The 12,816-nt window shown below is 36.2% G+C and overlaps 2 protein-coding genes across 6 annotated transcripts in view; one reads left to right on the top strand and one right to left on the bottom strand.

Moving 5' to 3' along the window:
- LOC139967392 (uncharacterized) overlaps positions 1-12,816 on the bottom strand; it is a 59,696-nt gene that overhangs the window by 9,239 nt on the left and 37,641 nt on the right. The window contains exon 1 of one of the 5 annotated variants that reach the window (XM_071971128.1): positions 2,873-3,131. The exons of 1 other annotated variant lie outside the window; for it this stretch is intronic. The gene's annotated coding sequence lies outside the window, so the exon portion shown is untranslated. Of the gene's footprint in view, positions 1-2,490; positions 2,793-2,872; positions 3,132-12,816 lie in introns of those variants that run through there. 3 more of the 5 variants (XM_071971130.1, XM_071971127.1, XM_071971131.1) reach the window with 3 other exon arrangements.
- Positions 11,642-12,816, top strand: part of LOC139967391 (matrix metallopeptidase-21-like) — a 36,226-nt gene continuing 35,051 nt past the window's right edge. The window contains exon 1 of the mRNA XM_071971125.1: positions 11,642-11,729. The gene's annotated coding sequence lies outside the window, so the exon portion shown is untranslated. The remainder of the gene's footprint in view (positions 11,730-12,816) is intronic.

Here is a 12,816-nt window from a genome sequence, read left to right as displayed (position 1 = left end):
TTGTAAAAGAGCACTATGTTTGTCTTTCTGATATATTATGTAAAAGAACATGTAAAAGAATTCAAACAGGAAACAAAATCTGCTGATAATATGATATCATATGATAATGATGAAACTGGCAACAAATTGCACCAGATCGCATCTAAGGACCTTCAATTGTTCAAAAAAATCTCAAAGGGGAGGGGGACACCCCCTCCCCTTAGACCCCTCCCCCATAACAATCGCAAAAAGTGCTTCCCTTTTCAAATTCCTGGCTACGACGTTGGGATATACATTGTCTCTATGGTATACAATTAAAACACTCAATGCTAATCTACGGAAGTTTAAAAGTGCCATCAACATAAGCAAAAACTTTGCCCCATAAGGTACAAATGTATTGAAAAAAGTTCGGAACAAAAGTGCAGTCGCGAAAGATGGGGTGTCTGACTGACACTGACCGTATCGTTGACGATGAGTGCGGGGGGGGGGGGGGGGGTACAAGGCAGCAGTCGGAATTTTCTGACTCCAAAACCCATCCAGTTGGAATTTCAGCCACTACACCCCCCAATCATCAGGCCTTAGCTACGTCCCTGGGTATAGGTTACATCAATTAATGCAGTTAGTGCGTATATTTTCACGGGATATTATCTTAAGAAAGCATGAGTTGCATAAAGGAACTTGGAGGGAGTCAGTATAGCTCTACAGCTGTGTTAATTGAAAAAGCCTTATAGAAACTCAATGTTCCAAGCAGCTGATGTGTTCGTGTTTTTGATATGCAAATGTGTTTAGTCGACTTCTTACGCAGATCGGAAGCTGCTTAGGAAAGAACCCATTGTTAAAAAAATAATGTAGGTTTTGACACTACCCCCCCCCCTCCTCCCAGGAAGGGGGACCCCTTCCTCTCGTAATTGTAGCAAGGACTAACCCGAATGTAATCTGCAATGTGTAAAGTGACATTATAGGTCATATCCTTAATTGTTACAAACTTCTTTTCCAAGCCTGCCAGTGGATATCTTTCACACCTTCCATCCCAACTCCGCTGGACGTACCCAATGCACCTACAACCAAAATGTTAATCGAAAACTCGTTAGATCACACATATTAGGTCAACAAGGTTTTTTTCTAACGTGTTTTAAGTGTGTGTGAGTGTTTATTGTTATATTTGTTCAATTTAATCACATTTGACTACAAGATATATTTGACCGATTGGAATATAAAGATTGTTTCCATTTTTTTTTAGCAATGCTCTAAGAAAGATATTAAATCGTATAGTCGCAAGTTAGCAATTACACAAACAAGCAGGATAACCTAGGCTTTATACGATGGACTACCTGATGTATATTTCTTACAGCCTGCAAGCAAAACCGACCACCAAAATGTTCGTTGCAAATGCTTTCCGTGTAGACAAATTATTCTCGTATTGAGGGGGTGTAAGGTAAATTGCTATGCTAGGTACGTAGACATGCGACTGCTCAATCACCATTAGTTTATCCATATCCGTTGAGGCCGATAGACACATTTATTGGTGTAGCGGCAGAACAGAATTCAACGCACTATACTTCACTAAATGTTTAAAGATTAACATTCTTGTTCCCAGCGTGCATGCGTCTATTTGTTTCTTAAAGGCATTGAAGACTCGCCCCCAAACCACGTGCCACCCTCTGAAAAAGCGAACTGGTAAAACATCGGATTGTGTGGGATTGGGAGTCAACATTTGTCAATAACCTACAAGTATCGTTCGCTTCTCGATGGAAATCACGCAGATATTGTACTTTGTCTATCATGCGTGCCAATGCGTTGTACTTTGCTTTCTACAGCAGAAATAACTGCGCTGCTTTTACGCTACAGCAAGAGGGATTAACACTAGCTCAGAGCATGATAACAGCTTCAAAATTCGCTAATGTGATAGGTCTATATATATTTAATGCCGGTATTAACTCTATTTAATACCGGCATATAAAGCTGATTGGCTGAGAATTAATGCCGGTATTAAATAGAATTATTACCGGTAATAATTGTAGTTCATACGGACATTAAATCAGCAATTATTTCCCGTATGGCCTACCATATGGATGTACGTCAATAGAGACTAACTTTACAAACTCTCATTTATTGCACTGGCGAGGCTAAAATGCGATAACTCTCGAACGTCGTTTGTGAAAGCTATATTAAGACATGCCAGTTATTGTCTGATTTAATACGCGTATATATTCGAATTAATACGATGATACATTATGCGATGTTTGTCCCATATATATATATATATATATATATATATATATATATATATATATATATATATATATATATATATATATATATATATAATATATATATATATATATATATATACATATATATATATAGCTTGCCATACACTTCACCCATTACCACATATAACGGTTAACACATTTCACCCATTACTTCATTTCACCCATAACCACATAAATCACCCTATCATACCAAATCTCAACGGCCCTTTAGCACATATCACCCAAGACCACACCTCACCTATTACCTCATCTCACCCATTGATTTGCAATGGAAACGACAAAAAAATAAATTGGTACTTCATTTTCAGTTTCAAGGCGGCATCAGTGGTTCCCTCTATACAATTGAAGACTTCTTCCAGTGACACAATGAAACTCAGCAGCAGATATCACCCACACACTGACCAATAGAAAGAACCTTGGCAAATGATTTGAATTTGTGAATCTGTGACAGTATATATCTCAGTTTTAATTCCTACCTTCGCCTGATGAGACTATATCTTGTTTACTTAATGTTATACAACACCTCACCATCTGTTGTGCACACATTCTTCGACAGCGGTTGTCACGAAACAACAGGATTCATCACATAGTACTGTAATCAATAACTTTTTAAAGCTTACCTAAAATACGAAATACCGAAAGGCCGATTCCGTCCAACGGGTCTGGTATTTTTTAACCGACGACTAACCTGTTGTTGGACTGACCATGAACTTAATGTCTCCCCGAGATTTTTATAACCGTAGGCCTGACAAAAATACCCTTTTTTCACCCGTTCGTGGGGGGTAACGCACCCCAATCCATTCTTAAATACCCGACAATTCCCAGCCATATATCTGGCATTCATTGACGAGTTTTTACGAGCCACGCAGTAGATATACTCTTGGGTCGATCGATCAATCAAAAACCAAATTCTTTCGCTAGTATCTAAATCCAGCGTTATAAGATGGAATGTGCTTAAGTGACATTAAGTGGTTGTTTTTATATTGACCCTTGACCCTTCGTGCAAACTGGCAGCACGCTCAACTTGCCAATCATTTCGAGTATGGCATTTGACTATGGAGAGTGGTAAATGGGCGGAGCAAACACCTGGAAATTCTTCCGCACTCTCTCTTTTTAAAAGTCGACGGCTTTTCGAGAGATTTATGGCTATTGCTGTCGAGTTAATCGCCGTCGATAGGAAACTTGTAAACAAACCGGTGGGGGTAGTGACAGTTACAAGGGTTAATAGTTTCTACGCACGTAAATATTGACAGAAGGTATTATATAGCTATGTCACAATGTGCGTCTATACTGATCTTACGATTTGTCTAGCAACAGAACACAAAAAGTGCGATTCCAGCATTTCAAATGTTTGCTTCATTTTTCGTATGAGAAAAAAAAAAGAAAAAAAAAGGAAAAAAAAGGAAAGTTAAAGCTGGAGATAGTCTTGAAGTTGGTCACAAACTGATTCAACGTTAAAAGAAGGATAAGATAGCTGAAAAGAGACAAAATAAGATTAATTTAATTGACCAAAATTGACACGAGCCTCACGAGGAAGGATGACAACTATAGTCATAAAATGCAACATAGTTTATCAATCAACAAATAACCCATTATTACATCGAATATATCTGTGATGTAGGAAACTTTGTTTGTTTTAATGGGAGCGAAAATGGGGGATGATGGGGAAGAAGAATGAAGTTTGTCTTATATCCCCAGTCTACATAGTTTCCGAGTATCCCCAGGGTCGCAGCTATATAGTGCGCACTCCTATATCCTGGATTCAGGATAGGCTGGATACTGGATCCACAATATATCCTGGATTCAGTTTACACAGCCTAACACACCCCCGCACCCGTCCCCCCCCCCCACAGCATATGGCAATAGCGACACGCCGTTAAACCATGGAGCCAATGCTACCATGTGTTTACTATCGTCAATTCCTTCTATATTTTTTATTACTGTCATCTTTAATGGAGGTAGTCCTGCTCAGTGCAGAAGCACTGCTTTCCAGAGGAGCCTTCAATACAAAATAATACATATATAAAATATTATGCAGTAGAAAAACGGTAAATATCCAAAAGCACATTAAGGACGGCAAAAAGATAGACAAATAAATATCAGACATCTAAACAAAATATATAAGTTTTCATATTGCGTTTAAAAATATTAACATTTGGCAAGAATTTCAAATTTGGGGGAAGACTATAGATTTCTATAGAATTCTATAGATTTCTATAGATTTCTATAGAAATCTATGGATTTGCATGCGTTGGGTTTTGTATTCGTTTCTTCGGTTTCGAATATTTTCATTTACCTAATTAAGTTTCATGTTGATGTTCTTTCGTGTATCATTGCATTTGCCCGTGTTATATAGCATTCGATTGGTTTGTTTCGTAAGATCTGTGTTCTTCTTCTTATGTTTCCTTGTTTCGTATGTTTTATTTAATTATTTATATTTTTCATTTATTCCTTTGTCTTATTCTTTTGTTTCCATCCATATATGCTTTGTTCTTTTCGTGCTGATGCAATCCTTTTGTTGTGTTGTTTCGTACGTTTTTGTATTTTTACATGCACTACTTTATTTCGTTTTTTTTTCGTGTTCATTTTCCTGGTTACACAATTTATTTGCCTTTAAGTTACTTTTTGCAGTTTCCCCTTTATTGCTGTGTTTCGTGGGTCCCGTCCGTTTCGTCTAATATTTTGTGTATGTTTTGTACGTTTTCATTGTTTCGTGCGTGGTTGCAACTATTGCTCATAGACATATTTACAGTTTCGAACACTATAGTTTTAAGCTTTCATTTCTGTCTGTCTATCTGTTAGTTTGCTTGGTGTGTGTTTACTTGTGTTTATTTATGCATTTTTGTTGTCTTTGCGGAGCCGACCGTTTGAGAAAGTTACAGCATCTTCACTGAGATGAAATTTCTCGTATATCTGGTACATCATGAAGCAGTGGCGTAGGAAGATACTTTTGAGTGGGGGGGGGGGGGGGGCTGAAGAATGATGGCCGGCCTGGGGGAGGGGGTTTTCCCCTCCCCCTTTGGATTTTTTTGCATTTCCAGGTGGCCTCAGATGCAATTTGGTGCAATATAGCACACTTCAACACCCACTCCATTTTGTAAACTTAATTTTGTATTTTCACCTGGCCTTAGATGCAATTTGGTGCTCCAAATGAGATTTTTTTCTCATTTGGAAATGAAAAAGGGGTTTTCTGACCTGCGAAGCGGGGGGGCGGAATGATACTTCCGCCCCTCCACGTTTTTCACTGGGGGGCTGGCGCCCCCCCCCCAGCCCCCCCGGTTCCTACGCCCTTGTCATGAAGTCAGGGTAACATTCCCGCTGTAACCAGGAACATGAGCTAACACATGGCCTAAGCTTGGAAAAAAAGTCGAGAAGCGAAGGAGTGTTGTGTATGACCGTATTTATTCTCCTGGTAATTAGGTCTACCTATTTCTGGTTGATCATGGGATCAGGGTAACAAACCCGCTGTCATCAGAAACAAAAGATTTACAAAGGTCGAGAAGCGATCGAATGAGTGTTTTTTTCCTGGCCATAGAAGCAGGGAGTTGTTCCATAACAACTCCCTGATAGAAGTTGGCTACTTTTTTAAGAAAAGTCACCCATTGTAGATCCTGGCCACGAAAACCAAACCACTTGATCCAGTCTCGACCTCTGACCGCACAATTGCGTCACCTGATTCACAGGTCTGGCATATTTGGAGGGATAAATGAAGGAAGGGGTATAGGCAGATGTGGCGGGAAGAGTAGGAGGAGCATGCATATATACATATATATAACTAAAAGGTGTCTCCATTTACAGAAAGAACTATTTGTTTACTAGGCGCATTCCATAGTCGGTCAGCTGCAAGGTTGTATTATTAGGAGTTGCGCATCTGTTGTTTATTAATGCTTCATAACTTGCCAGTGTCAAATGTTTGACATGGCTTAGATTTCTCAGGTCTACGACTTTATCCATTATATCCGGCAAGATGACTGCGGAAGTCTTCTTGGAATGCACAAAATTTGGTTTGCTATCATGGCATTCCTATAGAGGTTGTCATTATGAAAGAACCAACTCACATATATATACGCTGTATATGCAATTAAAGACGGAACCATGCATGCACACAGATATAAAATCTATAGAGCCCTGCACTCCTATATAGTCCGACCAGGGATTCAAGTCCCTCTTCCGACGTAGTAGTTGGCAGGTGTGAAGGAACGACGTTAAAGCTAAATGCTAAATATATATATGCACTGTCTATATTTAAACTTAATGGCTTATAAATTCAAAACCTCTTGTTAGCGAGAACAATATATCTTCCATCGCATTAATTGTGAGAAACAAAGGTCCCGTGCTTTTCCGGAAAAGTTCATTTGTATATATATGTTCTTATTCAAGAGACCCTTAGTACATAGTACGATTCCATAGACACAACTACATCATGGTTACATGGTTACATATTTCGACGCATAGGGAAACGGTGGCACAGAGCGTGGTAGTTTTTTTTTTAAGAAACAGTTGTACTTAAAATAATGAAAGTACAAGTGATATAACTTTTCATGTTGCAAGAGAATATTTGAAATTCTTCAATATAGCATGTTCTACATGGAAGATAATGAGTTTTAGTTTCAATTTGATGGTTGTTGAAATCTGATGAATGTATATGGCAACGGCGTGATGCCAGGGGTTTGAGGGTGCAACGCCCGGACCCTAGACGGCCTTAGGGAGTCCGAACCTAAAACGAAAATGGTGCACATAGGAAATTGCGTTCAAAAGTGACAGGTTAAATAGCAGCATTAAGAAGATTTCACGGCGGGAACCATATCTCAAAACACTAATGCAGTCTCGAATTGCTCACGTCGCTCACTTTAGAGCAAGTATAGCGTTAATCCGTTAGGTGAAGGGCGGTAAGATAGACGAGATCCTTCTCTCGTATAGTTGTCTAGACATGAAGAAAAAATTACGCAGTTATGAAATCAACAAGTTTAATGTACTTTGAAACTTGTGAAGAAGAGTGGACATTTTATTGACAGGAATAGGTTGCCCGGTGATCTCTCACGCAAAGTTTCCGGGAAGCCCGCACAAGTTGGTACAGGCGGTTGTTTTAAACGGATATTTAATACATAATATCCTTTTCAGCCTATTAATACTGTACTTTTTTTGCATGCGAATATGTATATATATATATATATATATATATATATATATATACATATATATATATATATATATATATATATATATATATATATATGTATTAATAGTTTCTCCAGGCTCCAATAAGTACCCGGAACCCGGACCCGCTCCCGGGTCTTGCTGTATTCCCCCTAACCCTTCTCTTCAGGCATGAATGTAGTAACAAACAGCTGAGTTGGATTCCTTCCATTTCCTTTAGTAGGTCCTTCTCATTTTTCATGTGAGGTAGACTATAGTAGGAAATAAACCTGTTTGTCACTGTTGCTTGTTTCAAAAAAAATTTACTGCAGTGCGATTGAAAGTGTAGTTTCGCCAATTATTCGCATATCCTCCCCCCTGTCCAGTCAACGGTTTTCCCATCTGAAATGACTTTCTTAATTCAAAAGATTCCAAATTTGAGTTCAAATGTTGAATTGGAAGCCATCGTACGTGAAATTTGTATCCATAAGCCTATATGCGGGCTTCTCACACATCCGTGGTCGCTTACTTAAGCGTCGTGGAAATAACTGCCTGATTATTGATTAATATTATCTGGATGCTTATAAGTACTGTCATCAGTGAGAGATAATTGTTTTACCTTGCGACTTGTCTTTAAAATAACGCCCTATGAACACTTACTTTAGTGCATGATACAATAATCGGTTCTCTCTATCTTCCATTAGTTGGTATAAACATGTATGAACGAAAGAAAGAATGACATTTTTAATTTCAGAAATGACATAAATTTCTCAAGGGAAATTTTACCAATCCTTGCAAAATTATTTGCAAAACCTTCCCAGCATTTCCTAAATGTGGGTCACATTTCGTTTAACCCTGGACTGATAAATTGAGAAGTCCTAGGTTAATTCTCGCCTGAGTCAAGTGACAATTTCCTCACGTAACAAAGTTAAATTCCTACGCGTCTGCAATGCATGAGACTCAACTATAACAGACAGATAGATCGAATGGGTAAACTTTATAGTAACAACTGATTTTTTTATATAAATTTATATATGAATTTATATAAACAACTTTGTGTACGTAAACATCGTAAGATGATGTCGCCGCGGAGTATATAGGCATGACATAACTCACATGAACGTCCTCTGAAAATAAAGCCCATCGAAAGAAACTCAACTGTTCACTCAATCGTTTCACCTCAAAGGATAGTCCAGGTCAAAATTTCTTTTTGTTATGTTAAAAGAGGAATATAATCTAAGCAATATTGCGAAATTTGCATTCAATCCATATGTACCCTTGTTGAGATATTAGCAGCTGAAGTACTGACAACAATTCCGTAGTTTTCTTTATTTCTCAGTCTATTGCTTAGACCTTGAGTTGGACATGGTAACTAGTTGGTGAAATTTATTAAATGCAAATGCCTTTGGTACATTCACCGATCATGGATACATCCAATTTTGGAGTATAAAATTGGACGTAAATTCAAAAAAAAAAGAAGCAAAACATTATTTGTCATTGTGCAACAATGACAAACATCACACCCCTGCATTCGCTTCAAGTTCACTTTTGGTACGAAAAGTGGCAACTTCAAGTGTTAATATCTCAAAAACGGTTCATATGAATTGGATGCAAATTCACCAGAATGCTTCGAATATGATTCTCTTTAATTTTCCAAAAACTTTTGACCTGGACTATTCTTTCAACTGACTAGCGTCTTTCTTCGTTTTCGATATAGGCTATACTTACGTTAATGGTTAAGGTATTTTTAAAGGCTGAATTTAGGCAGGATTTTAGCTATGACATAGCATTTACATTTCCCAACGAAACTATAACGAAAACCAAGCAGAAATAAAAGAAATAAGTAATATTAGTAGGCCTATATGTATTCTGCAGGTCCAAAAACATATTTTTAGTATGTTATATATGTAAGGGTATACAAAGGTCTCATTTATTCATACTGTATTGCTTTTGCTTTATATATATATATATATATATATATATATATATATATATATATATATATATACTCATTACGATATATATTATATCGTAATATATATATATACTCATATATATATATATACATATTACGATATATATTATACTCATTACGATACCATATATATATATATACATATTACGATATATATTATACTCATTACGATATATATTATATCGTAATATATATATATACTCATATATATATATACTCATTACGATATATATTATATCGTATATATATATATACTCATTACGATTTTCATATATATATATATATATATATATATATATAAGGTTAAATGAAGACAAACTGGTGACCACGATGACATACTCTCGACGCCCCTTGTCTTCATCTCTATAGATTATAGATTACTGTGTGTCATTTTGAAATCGGGAAATAAAAATCCCGTAATAAATCCTGTGTTGATGATAAAATGCCGAACACTTACAGATTAATCTGACTACTGAATACACAACATCTATATACAATATTACTTTTGAGATATGAAGTTTGTATGTTTTTACCAGTTCGGTTCATCATTTAAGTCTATATACACAGTTCATATTAGGGCAGTTCCTCAAATGCAACACAAAACTCCATGAGAATACAAAAGATGTTTTTATGGCCTCAAATGACATGGTATTAAAATGTTATTATTTTTGTCAGGGTCAAAGGGTATTGAATATCATCCAAAGTATTTTCTGTTTGCCATCTGAAGTTAAAATACTATGTTTTGGGTCAATTTAATTTATTATAATCCAATAGATTAATATTAACATTAAGGCATTTCATTGAGGAGATGACGTAACTGTATAGCCTTTATGTAGCATTTCCAAGATTTTACATTTCAGAATCATTGCTGGCATTCAAATTTTCCTCTCTTATTATTTTTTCTAGAAAAAGATCAATGATAATATTCTTCCTCTGGTCATTTATTTATCCAGAACTCTATATAGGTTATTAATCTAGCTTTAAACGTCTTCATGAATTGGTCACTCAATCGACATTCTGATTTCAAGATGGATGATCTGACATTTCTTTTTCATGTAAGACATATTAGTCTATCGGGGTTTTTGCTGAGCTAACATTACTAATTTATTTCAAAACGCTTCTTTTGACTTACACTATCAAAAAATAAAATATTACATGTATAAGAGCTAAGTCCAACTAGATCATTCATGCAGTCAAAACGGATACTCCAGCTGTCCGGAGGCAAATTTATGAAATGTTATTTAAAAAAATTTTTTTTTTATAAGCATCCTAGTGAAATTTGCACTTAATTCTTACGTTTCGTTTTCGAGATATTAATAATTGAATACAAAATCGTTGTAAACGTGAAATACAAGCACACGCACGCACACAAGCACACATGTATGTACGTAAGTGGGATAATTAACGCATATAATATGACCTAAATATTTTAGAGGGTGCTCTTCCATAATTACGTTATTCGCACAAAATAATTACGTTTGTCTCACTGAAATCAATAAGCTCAGTTTGTAAGATGAATGGGACGTGAAAATACCTTTGCAATTCAACTAAGCATTTAGACACGAAAAATAATGTTAGCAAATAAATATCATCGGATGATTTTAAGAAACTCTAGGGGTGATATTCAAAAAAGTCCCCCGGAATGACAAAATTATAAGATCGCGTGCATGCATGGTTTTAGGGCAAGAATTCACACAGGCTAAACGTCTTAAAGGTATTTACCCCTTCATAATAAATATGGTTGACATTCCACATGGGGAAGTGCCAGATTATATTATTATATACTTTAAGAATATATAATAAAACACCTAAAATAAGTTTACCTATATAGACTCTTGAATTACATAAATTATATATATATATATATATATATATATATATAAATATAAATATGTGTGTGTAAGGGTGTGTATGTATGTATAGGAAGTCGGCATCGCTCTAGCCAAATTTTATATTCCTCGCGGGACGGACCAATTCGAAGCTACGCCAGTCTCTCGCTTGATGTATGTTTGTTAACGAAGATTTCCGACATGTGAATTAGTTATTTACATGCATTAATTCCTTGGAGAAAAATTCACACCTAGGGGCCAAATATTTGTCAAGAAAATGGACACACTTTTTTTTGTCTATCTAAACCTTACACATTACTTTTATTCACCGGTATTTTTCTTTAAGTAGAGCATGCAAGCAAGAATTTCAATTTGTGTTTTTCAATTCAAGAGGAATGAATTATTTGTTTGTTTTTTCCCAGTTCGATGCATCTTCAAGATATAATATGATTATCGGCATATCGAGAATGTACCACATTTATTCGTTCCTACCGTCTATCGTCGATCTGGACAGAAATTGATAATTTAAACGTAAAGGTAAGTCCGAAATTTATTGAATTTACTTATTTGTGTCGTTCAAATAATTTCTGTTTTCATTTAACAATTTCCCTGTAATGTATTTTCATGTATCTCTTTAATTCGAAAAAACCCATAAAAATCTATATATATATATATATATATATATATATATATATATATATATATATATATATATATATATATATATATATATATATATATATATATATATATATATATATATATATATATATATATATATTTAGTGTACCAAGAGTACATCCATTGGTCATTCTCGTCATACTGTGATTGACAGGTAATCCATGTAACTTCCCTCAACTGGCCGATCGATTAACGTCGCATGCATTATCATCATTTCTAGTTATAACGGAAACACCTTTTAACCCCTCGCGAATGCGTGAACCTTTTAATTTGGAAAGCAAACAACAACAATTTGCTGATTATGCGTTTATGCCGTCACTCTCTCATCGCTTTTGACAATTAGACTTCAAACGCTGCGCTGCACATGAACCGCTGGAAAGGGGCACATCAGTTTGAATACTGAACCTCAACATCGTTTTATTGATTTATCCAGTCACGGTGTGTACAAGGATAGAGGGGTGGGGGAGGGTGGGGGTTTGGCCATGCCATGACTCCCCACCTTCATCGTCAGTCGCAACTACTATAAACCTAATTTAGTCTAAACATACCTCCGAATGCAGTATTTGAGATGTACACTTTCATTTAGGGGGCGGGGATTCGCATTCAACGACCCTACAGCCACAAGTCGTTCTCCGCCTACAACCCGTCCATAAAGTTTCAAGCCCCATTAAGTTGGGGAAATTTGGACCCCCCCCCCCACCCACCATTACGCCCACCTTTGAAACTCTATGCACGTCACTGGATTTATCTGTGTATATCATAAGCGTGAGTGTATAAGTATTAAGAATTTTCAAATGAATTTGCCATCTGGCCACGTTATAGCCACGGTGTGAAATACACCTGAACATTAACGCATTATTCTGTGTTCGGTTGTATAACTATATGCATCACTCTGACCAAACCACGTGGTGCTAAACCCTAATTGGATACCTTGTATTTATCC

The sequence above is a fragment of the Apostichopus japonicus genome, chromosome 5, assembly GCF_037975245.1.
Source record: "Apostichopus japonicus isolate 1M-3 chromosome 5, ASM3797524v1, whole genome shotgun sequence".
NCBI lineage: Eukaryota > Metazoa > Echinodermata > Holothuroidea > Aspidochirotida > Stichopodidae > Apostichopus > Apostichopus japonicus.
Note: the sequence above shows the minus strand (reverse complement) of the source record. Positions and strands in the feature narration are given on the sequence as shown.